Here is a 19,094-nt window from a genome sequence, read left to right on the forward strand (position 1 = left end):
CAAAAATTTTTGACAAAGGAGCCCAAACATACGATAGATAAAAGAAACCCTCTTCAATAAATGGTGCTAGGAAAATTGGAAAGCTATATGCAAAAGAATGAAACTAGACTGCTACCTGTCACCAAACACCAACATTAACTCAAAATGGGCCAAAGAACTAAATATAACAACTGAAACACTAAATTACATAGAAGAAAACATAAATACTAAACTCATGGATCTTAGATTTAGAGAGAACTTTATAAATTTGACCTCAAAGGCAAGGGAAGTAAAAGCAAAAAAAGAAAAAAAAAAAAAGTGGGACCATATCAAACTAAAAAGCTTCTGCACAGCAAAAGAAACCATCAATAAAACAAATAAAATAAAGAGGCAACAAACTGAATGGGAAAGATATTTACAAACAATGCCTCTGATAAAGCCAAATTTCAAAATATATAAAGAACTCATACAACTCAACAACAAAAACAAACATTCAATTAAAAAATGAGAATGGACCTGAACAGACACTTCTCCCAAAAAGAAACACAAATGAACAAGTATATGAGAAGATGCTCAATTTCACTAGCTATTAAGGAAATGCAAATCAAAACCACAATGAGATACCACCTCATACCCATAAGAATGGCTATTATCAACATGAAATACAACAACAAGTGTTGGAGAGGTTGTGGGGGGAAAGAAACCCTTATACACTACTGGTGGGAATATAAATTGGTACACCCACTATAGAAACAGTATGGAGGTTCTTCAAAAAATTAAGAATAGAACTACCATATGACCCAGCAATCTCGCTTCTGGTATCTACCATAAAATTTGAAAACACTTATTTGTAAAACCATATGTACCCTGATGTTCACTGCAGCATTATTCACAGTGGCCAAGACATGGAAACAACCAAAGTGCTCTTTCATAGGTGATTGGATAAAGGTGTGGTACATATATACAATGGAATATTACTCAGCCATAAGAAGAGATGACATACTGCTATTTGCAACAGCATGGATGGACCTCAAGGCAATCATACTAAGCAAAATAAGTCAGACAGAAAAAGTTAAGAACTATATAATTTTACTCATATATGGGATATAAAACTGAAAGCAACAAACAAACAAGACAAACAAAAACTCATAGACACAGACAATAGTTTAATAGTTTAATAGAGGGAAAGTGAAGAGGTAGATAAGGGTAAAGGGGGTCAAATATATGGTGATGGAAGAAGATTAGACTTCAGATGGTGAACACACAATGCCATATACATATATTATTGAATTATACACTTAAAACCTATATACTTTTATTAACCAATGTCATCCCAATAAATTTAATTAAAAAAATAAAATACAAAAGAAAAAGGAAATAAGCAGCTCCTTTTACATTGCATTTATAGCTTCTGATTTCTAAGGCATATCAATTCTGTTTCTGTATCCTTATACAAAATTTTAGGAAAAACTCTAAATATACAAGATGTCTGTTTTGGCTAATTTAACTTTTGGGTAATCTTATGTTCCCTTTCCATTATCCCATTATATGGTCACCAATACAAAATAAGATCAATATTTACAACCATGCTCCCAACAAAGAATCATAATTCTGAGTGGAATGTTTCTACATGTTGCAGTGTTGATGAGACTCTAGCCTGAAAAAGAACTACACAGCCACCTAGGAAATAATTAGGAGTTGGCTCTGGCCACACCATACCCCCCTACCTAATTCATGGATGTGTCTATTTGAAATTCTTTTGGATTCTTTCTACCAAGTGTAAATTATTCTCTGAATCACACAAGTGTGGTCCCATTCAGTGCCTCCAATTATTAATGTACCAGATAATAGAGTGAGATAGATTCACAGTAGTACATTATATCCTGAGATAGATAGTGCTCTCAGGAAAATGATTGTAGAAACAATAAAAGCTAATTATGTTGAATCTTCTTATGCTATAACAGTGCTATGTATCATTTCACTTAAACCTTAAGTTCTGTAGGATCAGTCCCATTTTACAAAAGAAACTAAACTTTGGAGAAATTAAAATTTTTTGCAGATCAAAGAGGAGATGAAGTTTCGGATTTGGACTTAGTTTTGCCTGAATACGAAAGCAATGTTCATAATCAATATCTTATCCTACTTTACATGTAACAGAATTATGTTATTTTGACTTCATTTGATAAGTAATAAAAGCTAAAGAGAAAGGCATTAATTTTCCAAGACAAACATTCTCATTCTTATAATTAAAGAATAAAACAAGCACAATATTATGTAAGTCAACACTGCCTCAAAATGTAAACACTTGCAAGGACTGTGCCCATCAATGATCTATGACTGAGAGAATTGCTGAAGAATCTAAATAAGACAGGTGAGAAAAAATTAAATCATGAACAAGTATAGCTGATTCAAGAACTAGGAAAAAAAAATACTGCAACTGAAAATTTCTTCAGCAAAACTAAAATAAATGATACCTGAGGCATGTATCAAATGAATGGTACTTTTTACACCAAATACATAAATGAAAATTTCTCTAAGGAAGATTCTGGCTATGTAGGAACTTACTTGTGAGGTTAAAATTTCCTACAATAGGATAAAAGTTGTCATTACTTTTACAGTTAAAACAGTCTCAAATGAATAATGTAATTAATATGAGACTTACCATTATATGCAGTGTTTTAAAAAATAAAATGCTATTTAAAAATCTACTTATAAAAAGCATTTCTGGTTAGATTCATATTTTTTCTTTCTAATAGCACAAAGCAAATGTCAAGGGAAAGAGCAAGACAAAAGCAATTTTCTTCCACAGATGACAGCTATAAAGCTGAACAAAATTTCAACTCCACTATCACCATTAAAATTAAAAAAATAAATAATAAATAAATGTAAGTTAAACAGCACTCTGAAAATTTACTAAAATCACAACCACCTAAGAAGACTCTAGGTTTGAAAAATGGCTGCATTTTCAATAAGAATGATGTGCATGTATGATGTTCTGGCCTGTGGCTGCTTCCATCTCTCCCACCTTACTCCCTTCCCTACTGCCCACTCCTAGTTTGATTGACAGGGAAATTTTTCCAGGTTAGTGCAGGTTGTAGGGGCTGGAAGTGCCATCTTTTCTGCTGTGGTAGAAGGAGGCTCTTTATTTGAAGCACAGGGCAAAGATCATGCCCAGTGACATTGTTTATGAAAGTGAAAAATATTTCAGAAGCAAGTGAGTAGAAGACTAAGGGCATGGGGATACTAGCCTGGGATTATGGTCATATTTGAAACATATTACTAGCTGAGGCTGTGGACACACAAAGAAGTCAGAGAGGTCCAAGCCCTGACCAAAATCTGAATTTTGAATGTATTTCTTCATCCTCACACAGTTCCATTGGCAGAAGATGGTCGATTTTACTAGCTCTTTGCTCACTGAGCACAAGCTCTGTCCAATTATTGCCTGATCACTGGGCCCTGTAGACATAGGGGAAACCACTAGGAAGGAGGCCAGGCTTAAAAACAAACAAACAAACAAACAAACAAATAAATATTAAAAATAAAAATTGAAGTGGGACATTAGGGACTACACACTATTATAATATATAGTAATTAAAACAATGTGTATAGACTCACTGGTCTCTGGTACAAAATGGATGACTTAGAAATTGGTTTACACACACATGAAAAATTTATTGATGACAGAAGAGACGGTGTAAATCAGGAAAAGAATATTGCAATAAAATGTGCTAGGATAGTTTAATATTCATGTAAAATTAAATCTCATGTCCACAATTATCTTAAGGTAGCTTAAAAATTTTAAGCTAAAAGGCCAAACTTTTACAGAAAAAATAATATTTTTCAAAGCTTGTGATACTAAAAATATCTTAAACAAACAAAAATTGTTAGATTGATAATTCTACTACACTAAATTTAGTAACTTCTTGGGAAGAAAATTTGTGATATATAGAAACAAATAATGATCATTTATTTATATATACACATATAAAATATGTACAAATATTTCCTTAAAATCAAGCCAACACATAAAAAATATCAAATAGAAAAGAATGTTTAAGAGACATAAAGTAGTTCACAAAAAACACAAATGGCCAATCAAGATATAAAATTCTATTTTACAGATAATAATTGAAACAAAAACCATCAAAATGAGATCCTACACCGATCATTTTGCAAAAATTTATAAAACATAGCAATGCCAAAATTGGCAAGAATGCGGATCAATGAAAATCTTAGACACTGCTTGTGAAAATTTAAATTGGTATAACCAATTTTGAAGTTATCTTGGTATTATTTCTTAAATTTGTAGATGCGTATACTGTTCTATCTAGTTAATTTATTCATTGACATATTTATGATATCAACAACTTAAAAACAATGAAATAAATAAACAAACAAACAAATAAAATATGCAAGCTCTATTCATGCAAAGGACTAGCATATCATACAAATAAGTAAAAGTCAACCCTATCTACATAATTTCAGGGTTGGGAGACAATTCCCCATGGTGTTTCTTCACACCTTGTATAAGCTTTTGTTCCGAACTCTCTTGTTTAGCAAGCAGATAGCCTTGGAAGATGCAGTGCCTTCCTCACAGGAAGAGGGCACATTTGTTTACTGTCTAAGATAAAAAAGATAATGTCTCCACATGGGGCAAAGTTAAACAGGTTTGCCATCATCCTCCTTGAAAAAACTTGGAATTCCTAAACTCTGGTTTGTCACCTATGATAGACTCACTGTGCGTAAGGCATCCACGTGGCTTTGACACTACATCATCCCTGTGAGACTTGGAGCAAGTTGCACCCATGATAGTATGAAGGTCATGAGGCCTGCTGTGCCAGGAGTAATTAATTTCTTTGTCGCTACCCAATGTCCTGTGAAATTGCAGCAGACTACTTTGTTGGTTGGCAAATCGGGTAAAAATCTCAGAACTTTTATAGTTTTTGATATGTAGAAATCTCTTAAAACAATATAATTAAGAATATTGAAACAAAAAGTATTGTTTCTATTAAATATTAAAGCATTCAAAACTGTTTTACATAGATATGTGGCAATACTAAAACTAAAATTTAATGTGAACAAAAAATTTGGAATACTGTGTTCATCTGGGAAGGGAAGGAAATAGGATTGAGAAGATGCATGCAAAACATATATAACTATCAATAATGTTCAATCTCAACCTATATGGAGAAAAGTAGTCGTCATTTTATCATTCTTTAAAGTTATATATTCATCTATTATATTTTACAAATAAATTTAAATTTTTAAATAAATATAAAAAGAGGAAAAAAAGCCTTTTATTTCTTTTTTAATAATAAAAAATGAACAAAAAAATTTCCAGGCAAGGCAGAGATCACAGAAGGTTTAGAGACCATAACTTTTCAATGACATCAATATCTTCAAGTGTGTGTGTGTGTGTGTGTGTGTGTTTTCACAAAAGACTCAACATTACAAGTATAAGAGTGAGCAAGACATCCCTTCTGAATGATTTAGAGTTGGGGTTTTGCCTTACAGGTGAAGCAGAAGACATAGGGTAGGGGATGGAAAAGGATGAGGCTGAAAAAAAGAGGGTTCTTGAAATTATGAAATGAGAAGCCTAGCGTACTTAAGAAATCAGGATGAGACAGAAGTTAGGTGATAAATAACGATGAGAAAAGTTTCAGTGGATGTAATTAAATAAAGGAATTAAAAAGTTGTTTTTGTCAAAAAACATAAAATTCCATTAATATTTTAGAGGTTGACTAGTATCTGAGATACTATTTTAAAGATATATGTAGTTATGTGGGTGGCTTAAGTTGAATGGAAGAAAAGGTAATTAGAATTAGGGAATCAAATTACTTTAATAAAAGAATGTTCTTGTGGATGTTCAACTTACATAGAATAATAAACACATTTAAACTATAAAAGGGTATGAACAAATTTAGTGTCAAAATCACTAGTACTTGTAAAATATGGTTTGGAGATTGTTAAACAAAATAATGAAAGCAGCAAAAACTTGACAGTGTTTGAAGATCTATATATTTATTGATTAAATAACAAGGATTATTAATAAGCCAGGAATAATAATAAAACTGCAAAATATATTATGTCATTGTAAGTGTTATTAATACATTTAGAAGTATCATAGGTAAAAATTAAAGATCTGTTTTCAAGTGTTGTTTATGACAATGAATATTATCAAAATCATTCTGATTTTGTAGAAATTTTACATGTGTATATTGGTGCAATTATGTATGTTGCTAAAATCTTGTAGATTTAATGTTAAAATATTTAAATATTTCACACTTATTAGTAAAGAATTGTTTCCTCCCTCAGAATATCACTTCAATTAAACAACTAAAATATAGAACTGTACACTGAGGGTGGTCTTCAAAACTCTGTTCTGCTCTGGTGTGGCACAAGGTATTAAATATTTTGCCAATTAGCCCTGTACATATACATTGACATAAAAAATTTACATGATTGTATCTTAATATCAAAGGCACATCCCACTGACTACAGCCTGCTAACTTTCCTCTAACTACTTTCACCATGATATCTTTAATCTAATTGCCATTTTTCAATCCAATCACTGACTAAAAGGAACTTAAATTGTTTTAGCCTAGAGCTGGATATTCTGATCCCTCTTTTCTTTCTTCCCACTTGACCCTGTGTAGAGTGTAGAGTCAACTGTTTAATACCTCCATTGTCAAAACCGTTCATCTTTTATATATTGGGTTTACTTAAGACTCAGCTCTGGGCCTGTATCATGCTTCGATTTTTACTTAGATGATTTCATAATTTAATGTGTAAGTATTTGAACCCCGAATATGTCTTACCAATTCTGTTTTATTGAATTTTGTACACCTATAGACAACTGCCTACTCAGAATCTCTGCTCAAGTCTATCATTACATCTTTACATTCAAAATTTTAAAAACAAATGTAGGATCCTCCTATGCTATTGTACTTTGTTGAGTTTCCTCTTTTTTTACTCCTTTTCCTTTTTTATTTTTTTTTTATTTTTTGTAAATGAAAGCTGACATCATGGATATGATTTATAAACAAGAACCCTGTGTTTCTTCTTTGAAAGCTCTTTCTCTTCATTTTCCATTTCCAAATAGTGTATTTAATTTCCTCATCCACAGTGATTAATTCAAAAGTTACATGCGTCCTAAGCCAATTTAATTAAAATAAATCATATTGTTGTAGCTCAAAACAACCAAGCATGAAACAAATAATGGTACAGAAAGTAGAGAAAGGACACAAAAAAGAAACTGGGTTGTGTAACTTTGAATTTGTGATCATGTAACTCTCAGGTAAATTTGATCAATGGATTCTCCTTTATTTGATAAAATCTGTTATAAAATTCTCCTATAGAATAAGTCAATGTCTCTTATACACTACTAAAGTATCTCGTATTTTCTGCAAAAGTCTTATGACAATTCATAATTACATATTTGCATAACTATTGGATAGATATCTGTGGTTTTTACTAAACTGTAAGTTTCAAGTGGTTATGTATAATATGACTTTCTTACCATTCAATTGCCAATGCTATCACAATACAAGAGCTCAAAATTATTTTTAAATAAATATAGAGATGTAAACATGATATACATTAGTAAAATAAAAGTTCAGTGGGTCAATAGATGGATAGACCAATGGAGATATTTCAAAAGGGCTTTTGTTAAAAGGAGGATTTTCTTGGCCTCTAGAGACAATATTATGTTTTCCTCTTAGCAAAAGTATCTTCTTCATTATTAATTAAAATGAAAAGGTTACTGAGAAATGTTTGTTTTACTAGAGATGATTTATGGCTGTCTCTTCTTAGTGCACAAGGGCATTATGATTTGACTAAGCATTTCTCTAACAGGATGAATTTAGTTAAGCAAAATATTTTTAAAGGCCATCATCAGTATACCAGTGTCAAAGCATCAGTGATAAATTGCATTCATAGATACAACATTTGGAACATGTGGCATTTAGACAGAAAATACAGGGAACTCATTTCTGTAGTTTTTATAACTTTGATTAAGTTTGAAAAGTATGTCCTCAAGTTATACCTTTTACCCTACATTTTTAGCAACATTTAGAGTACTGATTCTCCAACTCTCTTGAATAAAGGACTATTTTGAGAATATTTTGGACTCATATTACAATTAAAGACACATATACATATGGACACATAATTTTGACTATAATTTCAAAGTATTCATGAACCAGCAAATCCAAATGCAAGTTTAAAATAACTGATTTATTAGATAAAATATGAAACTTGAAATATACATGTATATACAATTAAGTAGATAGAATGTTTCAACCAATACTTATTTTGAATTATTAATTTAACTGTAAAATGTTCTCATATGCTAAAATGTTCTCATAGCTTTTGAGACTGATTAAAAACTGTCATCGCAGTAGACAAAATGTGCTAAAAGAAAAAGAACACTACATGCATGCAGTGTGATGTGCTTCAATCTTAACATTGCTCTTTTTTCACAAAGATTTCTGTAGAGACCAAAGTTCACCAGTCTCCAGAGCCTATACATAATATAAAGCATCACAAATAAATTTATGTAGCTTTTGCTACTGCTATAAATTCTTATTTTATATTTTATTGTGTAAGACATTACCCCAGTAAATGTTCATTTTTGTTGCATATGAAGAGAATATTTTAAAAATCCTGATAATAATCTGCCTAATGGATAGCATCTCATGAGGAATTTTTATGTTACAAAAATACTTGTTTATTTTCATCTCCTATTGCTCTTGGAGATTTCTTTGGCACAGATTCTATAAACTCCCTTTCAAAGCTCATATTTGTCATCCTTTAAATAATATTTTTTTATTGTATTATATAGCATTTCTCCAGTTCTTTCTGACGTCATAGCACAAAGAAAACACCTTCATAAAGATTAATAAGCAGGCTATATACAGTATTCTGCTCTGAGGAAGATGAGTGTGCAAGAACTATAACCTAATAGAGATTTTGAAGATGTTTGCCTTCGCCTTTATCTAAAATGTTAAAGGATTTAGTGCCCAAACACTCAAAGAGTACACCTTTGATTAGAAGGAAAACCAAGGCCAAAGCTTCACTTTAATATTTATTATATGTCACAAGTCCTCTTGAGAAATAAATATACAGAAATTACACCTTGTCATTGAATATTGAAATAAAACAATCTTAACTCAAAACAATTATGTTTACCCCTTAGTAAATTCTATAAAAAATGACACTGCCTTTATATTTCTAGACCAAATTTACTTTGGTGACAACATACATTTCAAAACCTAACAGTGGAGATATACCATCTCTGTTTTCAGATACAAAAATAATACTTTACGTTGTTGAAGCTCTCATTATTTAGAAATTAAGGACTCAATTTTTGACTAGCATCATACCTGCTACGGTATGAAGTATGAGATTCAATACCCATTTGTGATTCTAGACTAGAGTATCTTGATGAGATGGTATTATCTAGCTTAATTTTATTCTCATAAAGCCATGACTATTATGAAAAGATTTCCCTAAATAAATTATATAAACACTCTTTATTTTATATTTCCTGCTAATATACCTTGTATTTGAGTTTATCTTCTAATTTCTGTAAATTGTCTAAGGCTGATAATACTGATATATGTATGTGTGTGTGTATATATATATATATATATATATATTTTTTTTTTCTTTTGATTACCAAGTCCTCCATGGTCTCTTATTCCAGGCATAGGCTTTCATATCTCCAAAGGCTTAAATACCTTTACTGCGAAATCTTATTAGAGACTATTCTATCTGCTATTTCTTCTAGACTATGTAGTCTCCAGCCCACAGCACCTCTATAGTCAGATTTTCACTTTGCTGCATATTTCTCATCTGAACTAGCTTCCTACCATCAATTTTGGTTTATTTACAGAGTTCTTTTGTTGGTAAAAACAAGTGCCTCCTGAAGCTGTGTCAAATTTAATGGAAATATGTGGGTCCTCTCATGAAAAAAAAAAAAAGAGTGTACTTGGGACAATGTGAGTAGAAGTTGGAAGTAGAAAGTCACCTAAGTAATGACTCATTTATATTTCCTCTCTCTGTCATTCTCTCTGCCCCACTCTAACCCTAGGCTTCTCATCTCTGCTTATCTCTGCATGTCTACTTTATACATGAGCTTCTTTTTGGCAAACTGTTTCCTTGCATGAAAATCAGGTTGAACTTATTTTTTTAAGTGGCTTTTGTATCTCTAATACAACATGAATTTATTTTATAAGTATCTATAACTAATTGGAAATTAGATATCTCTCAGTTAAAAAATTCAAGAAATCTAATCTGTTCATTAGACTATTGATGGATATCTCCATAAATTAGATGTCAACCCCTTGTTCAATCAATGGCACCAAGTAGAAGTACCCTTATGACACTTCTTTGGCATATGTTTTGGCTTAAGAGGTGTTTTTTTAAGAATGAGACATGAGCAAACAGAAACTGATAAAGATGTCTATTCCAGTTCTACTTATGTAAACATTTCAACGTGACAATTTCTGACAGATTTTAGTACATGCTCCAGTTTTTTAAAAAGAGTATTACTGAAATATAACTCACATGTCATAATTCGCCCACTTAAAGTGTACTAATCGGTACTTTTTAGTATGTTCACAGAGTTGTGAAATCATCACCACAATCTAATTTTAATATTTTTCCTCCCACTAAATGAAACTCCTTACCACAGTTTGGTAGTTCCTTAAGAATTTAAATACAGAATTACCATGTTTTCAAGCTGCATCCATGTTGTAGTATGTTTTACTATTTCATTTATTTTTATCGTTGAGTAATATTTTGTTGTATAGTCATTTCACATTTTATTCATGTTTTATTAATTCATTAATTGATAGACATTTAAGTTGTTTCCAATTTTTGGCTAATGTGAATGATATTGGGCTAATCCATTTGTATACAAGTTTTTGGGTGGATGTATCTTCAGTTTGGTGGGAGTATGTATTTAGGAACTGAATTGCTGGCTCATATGGTAACTCTGAATGCTGATTCTTCTCTGGGGTGGTTGTTCTTGTTCCCTTTGCTAATTTTTTATTTGATAAGTCTCTTAACCAAGTTAATTTAGTGAAGTCAATTTCCATCATCATGTGCAGTTTCCGAGGTCAGAATTCTCACACACACTTTTATGTGGTTATCATTATTCAAGTAATTAATTAATTACTATTATTATTTTGGCCCTGTCTTTGCCCAGGAACTTTCAGCTTGGTAGTTCTCTCTTAGTACCTGAAAGAGTACAACCTTGGTTATTTAAATAATCATCCAGACTTTCATGGCTATGTATAATTTTATATTGAAGCCTACCTTCCTAAGTGTTGCCCCTGGGTTAGAGAGCCTCATTGTTCAGACAGCATTTGATCAGAGATTGTTTTAAAACCCTAGTACCAAAAAGCCTTTTCCTCTATATTGATCGGTCTGTCTTTCCCAATCTGCCCACGTATCCTTTTTTGATTGGTCCTATGTGGGTGCAACTTAGGTCATTTGCACAGCCTACAGATCCCCAGAGTTGACTATGCTCTCAAATGTTTTCTTCTTGGCTATCCTTTTCCCAGGTTCTTTTTTTTTTTTTTAAAAAACTTCTAGCTACTCTGTTGTTTTGCTTCTATTACCAGTCTTCTTTTAATTGCTCTTCCACCAAGGTCTCTGATATTTTAGGCTACACCTTAAGCATGGAGTTTCTCATTTTCTGTTTTAAATTAAGTCAGTTTTTTCAGACAGAGCTAAATAATTTGCATCTTTATAGCTTGCTTTCTCCTTAGGCAGTACCCTTGTGCTAGGCCACTGGAGCTAGGAGGTGGGTACCCCATTTTCTTAGAGTGACACTCTTGGTCTATGAGTGGGTGCTTGGTCGAAGAGTAGCCTGTGGTCTTCTTGGTTTTCCTCTTCCAGAATGGAACTCTGCTCTATGAGTATGCTGGCACAGTGCCAATCAAGGTCCTAATATTCATGATTCTATTAGAAAGATTGATTTCAGGTAAAAACCATCTGACCAGACTTTACTTTACTTTGAAGAATAGCCATGCTTTCTGAAATTCTCTAATTTTTCTACCTTATGATAGGATCTTTACAAATGATTTATAATTGTTTAATATCTTATGGTTTACAAAAAAATTATCATAAAATAACTATCTCTTTGAATGCCAATAGACTACTATGAAGTAGATTAATATCCTCATTTTAAAAGTCAGAAAAAATGAAAGAGATATATGAACTAGTTTGCCTAAAACCATTTGAATAGAAACTGCCATGAATTAAAATATGAAGTTTTCCATATCCAAGACCTGTCTTTTTTTCATATTCTATAATTTTATTCATATTGAGAAATTATGGATAGTATATTAGATGATAATGTTCAATAAAAATGGGCACTCAATAAATGTTATGATAGACTGTCATCCTTTGATTAATAATGATTGCATAGGTCTCTTGCTTTCTAATATGTCTGACTTTAACAAAGTAGGGCAGTCATATTTGATATGATTGTATGCTCTTCAATTTAATATGAAATTTGAATAAAATGAGAAACTTACAGCATGAAATCAGTTGCTAGTTTCAAGGTAGACCTCTTTCACCTTTTAAAATGTTATCAAATTTAAAAAGAGAGAGACCAGATTTAATACTTTGAAAGTGCATTTTTTTTTCTTGACTCTGTGAATAATGTCATTGGAGAAATGTCTGAATGCTGATAGATTAAATACAATAGCAGCTGAAGTATAACTTTATTCTTCCACAGATCATTTTAGATGCAAAGACCAAAAATGAGAAAAAAAAGAACAGTGGAAAATGAGGAGTTTTATATCTCTGATTGTATAAGAATCTAATTTTATAGTGTAAGATTAGAAGGATAAGTCAAGAAAAGAATGTAAACCCTGCTCTCATATACTGATGCAGAACTTCCATTTTAAAAACTGTTGCTTCTGATGGTGCATGTCTTTAATGATGCTGTCTCTGGTTTTATGTATTTATATTTGAGTATATTGTTTCTCATTTGTCATGAATCTTGGCCAAGGTAAAAAAGAAAAAAGAAAAGAAAAGAAAAGAAAAGAAAGAAAATTATCATGCAGTGCAAAATACTATACCTTCTACAAATTTTTGAAAATCAACATCATGTTTAAAATGAAATCCATATTAGTCTAGGATTAGAAGTAACATTTTCAAAGTATTTTTATATGTATTCTTAATTAAATAAAATGTATCACCATTCTTTTATAAATTTACTGTGTTATTTATGTCCATGAAAGATAAATCCCAATATTTAAGATGACAAAACAGCACATACCAACATATTCAAATGTCTCTTTTTTTATTATTTTTAAAAATATAATCATCTTTTGTATTTTATTTTTTGTAAGTTTAAACATTAGTCCATCTCAATATAGACAAAAGGGCTTATGTACTATTTAAGCCTGTCCCAGCTCTGTTTTCAAATGTAATTGTAATTTAGTAGTGTAAAAAAATAAATAAATAAAACACATTATTTGAGCCCTATTTTTTTGTTAATATTTGTTTTATCGTACCAGCAAAATCATTATTTTATTCACTCATTACTAATTAGATATGAAAATTTTAATATGAGAAAAGAAAATCATATCAGCAAGTGATACATAAATATGCCAGCTTGTAAATGTTTACCATAAAGAGAGTAGAGAGTAAATTAATCAGTTTAACCCTAAATCTTTGAATAGTGAGATGGGCGGTATCAGAGTTGAAAATTATTTACTTGAATAGATCCTGTCTTAGCAGATGTTATTTTTATTCACTTATTTTGTTGTTTGTTTACTCATTTATAAAAGATATAGTACTAATTGAAATACCTGCTGTAGGCACTTTTTTGAGTAGATGTATTTTGATTAGAAGAGAATCAGCAAAATGGATCCAGTTGTTTTAAAAGATGGCATTCAGAACTTGTGATGCTTATTTATTTATTTATTTATTTACATGCATGTCATAAGTAATTCTGGAAGATCATTCTGAAATAATTCTCTGATCAAAACTTATTAACATAGACAACACACTGAATCCATTTAATTCTTTGAAAGATGGAACTGTAAGGCATTGGCTTTATAAGCTCATTTTGCAGACTCTTCCAGAATATTAGAGACCCAGGGGAGGGTGTGCCAATAAAACCACTGGGATTTGATCGCACAAGCTGCAATGCTCATCAATTTCTCAGCATATCTTATACTTTTATATGAAATTTGGTATTCCCCCCTTACCTTTTCTAACATTCCTATTTTTATACCTTTTGTTCACCTTTTGATTCATCATAAAATTCTGTTTTCTTAGTCCATCTGGGAACATCCAAACTCTTTTTTTTTTAATGTTTTCTATCCAAACAAGAATATATTTCTGTTTTACCCAACATTCTTACCCATTTACCCGACTCTGTTTCTGACAAGTTCCATCCCAATAGATGGTTAAATCTAGAAATTTCCAAGAGCAACAAAAATTAAAATATATAACCTTTGATAAGTAGTCATTATGTGTGACTATAGTTGCTACAATTATTGATGATCGGGTGCTAATAACTAATATCACCAAAATAATGTGTTAAGTTTACTACATGTTTTCCTTTTCTGTTAAATAAGAGTTATTTATTTGTAATCTTGTGGTTTAATTATATGTTAACTTGGAAATCTTGAGCATCTGTACATTTCAAGATAAAATCCATAATGTGGATCTAAAAGAAAGAAAAACCTGCATTCACTAAACATAAAAATAAGCACTTAAGATTAAATAAGAATAATGCATGGTTAGGATAGAAAATATAATCAAGTTATATATGCCTCATGGAGTGAAGGAAGGAGAATGGAAACAGGGAGATGCTTCTGGAAAGTTTTTGTTTTATTTTGCATTCCAGGAATTGTTGTACACAAAATGTATGCAGTGATGAGAATCAAAATGTGAATAGTTTGAAAGACAAAAAAATAAATAAAGGAATAATCAAAGGTATATTTGAATAGGTTAAATAAAATTTATTGGCAGAAGTAACAGAAAATTTCAAAAGTTCTTCTTTGAAAGACAAGAAAACTGAGATGATTTGCTTTCGCCAGTTCCAATTCACAAGAAAAGAAATGGCATACACGCATATTCTTTTTAAAAAATATAGCTAGATGATTCTTAACTGTTTGTGTAAATATTAAATTAGTTTCCATGGTCTGCCATGTAGGAAATGGGAATGACAGATTTCGAGACTGTGTTCAGACTGATTTCATGCGATTAAATGTATCAGCCGCTATTTTGATGAACTCACAAGGATATCAGTTGGGATCAGAGTTCTCAATTAGAAAATGAAAATTGATATCCAGGGAAGTCTTTTATATATGTCAATAACATTAAGTAATATTTTATTTTAGGTGATTTTTGTCCCAAGTGTTTGGTGCCATTAAGTGGCTCCATCAAATATCTGACACTGTTTTGAGAAAGGATCTTGATATGGAGCTCAAGGGATGTGAAAATAAATGATCTTTGTCATAACTCCTTTTGAGCTGTCTGCTAAACTTTCTGCCCAGTAATTGAAGAAATAACAACTAAAAATTACTTATTAGAATTTTAATAAAACATTTAACATAATATATATGCATCAAGAAGTTTTACCATAAGAACTTTCAAAAATAAAATACTCATGAGATCATAGAGATGATGGTGAAAATAGTCAGATAACTTCAGTAAAAAATGTCTATTGGAAAAATGTATATAATAGTCCAACTTTGATGACAAACACTTCTAAGTATAGATGAAAACTATCAGGATAAACAAATACGGAAATTCCTAGTGAAAGTAATAGCAACTGGAAAACATTCAGATGAGCGCAAGTGACACAAAGCAAACGACACAAAAAGGAACTATTAAGAATGAAAAATACGAATAATAAAATACAAAAGGCCAGATGCTAATAAAAGTTCATTTACAAATGGAGATTTATAAATTTCGATAAGCCAATAAGAACTACTGACAATGAGAGAAAGAAAAAGAAAGAGAAGAAATTAGCAATGTTTCTTGAACCTAAAATTCTAGGTTAGCAATAAAAGCAAACATGTAGAAATAACTGAATGTTAATGTTTACAGAGCATAATTTACCAGTTGCCTAATGTTAGGAACATATTTCGCCCCTTAGAGCAGGGGTCCCCAACTCCCCAGCTACGGACTGATACAGGTCCATAGCCTGTTAGGAACCAGGCTGCACAACAGAAGGTGAGCAACAGGCCAGTAAGCAAAACTTCTGTTATTTGCAGCACTTCCTAGCACTAAGCATCGCTGCCTCAGCTCCACCTCTAATCATCAGGCACTAGATTCTCATAGGAGCAGCAGTTCTTGGTGCCAGAAAGGTTGGGGACCATTGCCTTAAAGTACACTGAAGATTCATATAGAAAATATTTAATTTATTAACTTCTTTAATTGAAAATATCTAATACTATTTATACTTACCTCAGTAACCACTTCCTAAAAGAGACTCAAACTCTAAAAAAGTAAAACAACAAAATTCTGTTTTGCGTAAAAGGAAAAGTACACGGCAACATCTGTATCAATGTACATGAACAATGTAGTAAGTAATGAGGCTTAAAAGTAGTTTTATCAGAATACCTCAGTTTTTCAAATTCACATAGAATCATACAACAGATCTTCAAAGCCTTTTCAGATAGAATAGCTCACTTCCAATCTGAGTAGTAGGTTTTAACAACGGGTTTAACATACTCAGTAAATCACGTTTGTAAAGAGATGTGGTGTAATCCAGACTTTAATGTTCCATTTATAGAACACAGGCAGAGTAGATTTAGCATAATTCTTAAAGGCCCTAGGGTTTGGGGAATGTTAAATGAGCATTGGCTTCAACTTAAAGTCACCAGTTGTTTCAGCCTCTAGCAAGAGTTTCGGCCTGTCCTTTGAAGTTTTGAAGCCAGGATTACTTCTCCTCTCTACCTCTCCAGCAATGAAAGCCCAGGATGGTAGGCATCTTCTTGAAATATAAAGCTTGTTTTGTCTACTGAAAATCTGTTGTTTAGTGTAGTAGTAACCTTCATTAATTATCTTAGCTAGATCTTCAGGAAAACTTGCTACTTCACTTTCTTCTTTTATGTAATGGAGATGGCTTTTTAAGTTAAACCTCATGAGCCAATTTCTGCTAGCTTTAAACATTTTTTCTGCAGGTTACTTACTTCTCTCCGCCTCCAGGGAATTGAAGAGAGTTAGAGCCTTGTTCTGAATTTAGGCTTTGGCTTAAGGGAATGTTGTGGCTGGTTTGATATGCTATCCAGACAACTAAAACTTTCCCCATATCAGCATTAAGGCTATTTTACTTTCTTATCTTTTGTATCTTCAATGGAGAAGCACCTTTAATTTCCTTTAAGAACTTTTCCTCTGCATTCATAACTCTGTTTGGTGCAGGAGGCCTAGCTTTCACCCTTGAAAGCTATGTTGGCTTTTGACCTGGCTTCTTCACCAACATTAATATTTTTAGCTTTCTATCTAAGTGAGAGACATGTGACTCTGATTCTCTTTTACCTGAACACAAAGAGGCCTAATTTCAATATTGTTGTGTCTCAGGAAGTAGAAAGTCCAGAAAAGAAGGAGACAGGGGAGCAGTTTGAATATACACATCTTTCAATTAAATTAGCTGTTTTACATGAATGTGGTTTTATGGTGCCAAAAACAATTATTATAGTTAACATCAAAGATCATTGATCACAGATCACCATAACAAATATAATGATAATAAAAAGTTTAAAATATTGTAAGAATTATTACAATATGACACAGAGACATGAAGTGAGCAAATGCCATTGGAAAAACATCATCTTGTTTGATGCATGGTTGCCACATAATTTCAATCTGTAAATAATGCAATGTCTGTGAAGTGCAATAAACCAAAGCACGATAAAACAAGGCATGCCTGTATATGAACTTCTCAGTTTAGTAATGTCACTAAATAATGTCTTTCTAAGTATATAATTTGTTTCTTTAATCCTTGGTGTGCTCACTCTTTTTTTCCACAACTGTGAGCAAGGACTATTTCTTGAAATCCATACCACCCAACAAAATTATTTGCAAAGTTGATGACTATTTATTGATTTTTAATAATTTCTTATTATTATCTTCATCTTTATTATCATCAAGATTGACATCTGCTTAATAGTGGTAATTACTAATGTTATTAAAAAATTTGTCAAAATAAACCATTAAAGTGGCTTTAGAATAATTCTAAAAATATAAATACTTCTTAGTCTAAGGAAGATTGATTCTTAAATAATAAATTATTCTTTAAGCCAATAAGCAAAGCAAAAATTTCTATCCTTCAACAGTTTTCATTCTGCTTTACTTCTTTATCCCAATAAATTCTTTAAAGATGTTTAACATTTGTTCTTTTTTTATATGCTTGGGTACTACTAAATTTGCTTTCAATCTTAACATTTTCTTGTATTTTTTTTGTTCCAATTCTGTTATATTTTACTTTATTCCAAATAGAATGCTTTTGGCTGCAAATAACAGAAATCGGTGTTGGTCCAAGAGATCGACAGTGCTATCAAGAACAAATCTCTTATTTTGTGTCTGTTCTGCTTTTCAAGCGTTGGGTCCGTTCTGTCATTGATCCTCATGTGGTTACAGCCTAACAGCCAAAAGCAAGAGAGATACCCATACTCATCACTCATTTCTATTTCAAGAAAGAAAATGATAGTACTTTTGCTTCCTGTTGCTTTCTTTATAAATAGCTAATGTTTCTTTACCAAGAAAAACTGACTTGTTTGCAGGTAGGCTCTGAACCAGTAAGTGCAAAGGCAAATGGAAATATGATTGGCTTAGACTATTTGTCCCTATCTCAGATCTCTGGAGCTGTGATCAATTTCCCAATTTTCATTCCTGCAGGAAAATAGGAAATCCCTGACCTTCTTGAGGATCCAATTGTAAATGTCTTTTTAACTTTTTAAAACACATATTATCTTGTTTGCATACTATGTTCCAATATTTTGGAGGGTACCAATAAGTGGAATCAGTTCTGTCATTTTATACCAGCTTCTTGAGTTGTGATTCAAGCCTTCTTCACTATTCTTTGTGTCATTTAACTGTAGAAAATAATTTCAAAGAAAACCATTAATAAATTT

This window comes from Rousettus aegyptiacus, unplaced genomic scaffold, assembly GCF_014176215.1.
Source record: "Rousettus aegyptiacus isolate mRouAeg1 unplaced genomic scaffold, mRouAeg1.p scaffold_m13_p_2, whole genome shotgun sequence".
Lineage (NCBI taxonomy): Eukaryota > Metazoa > Chordata > Mammalia > Chiroptera > Pteropodidae > Rousettus > Rousettus aegyptiacus.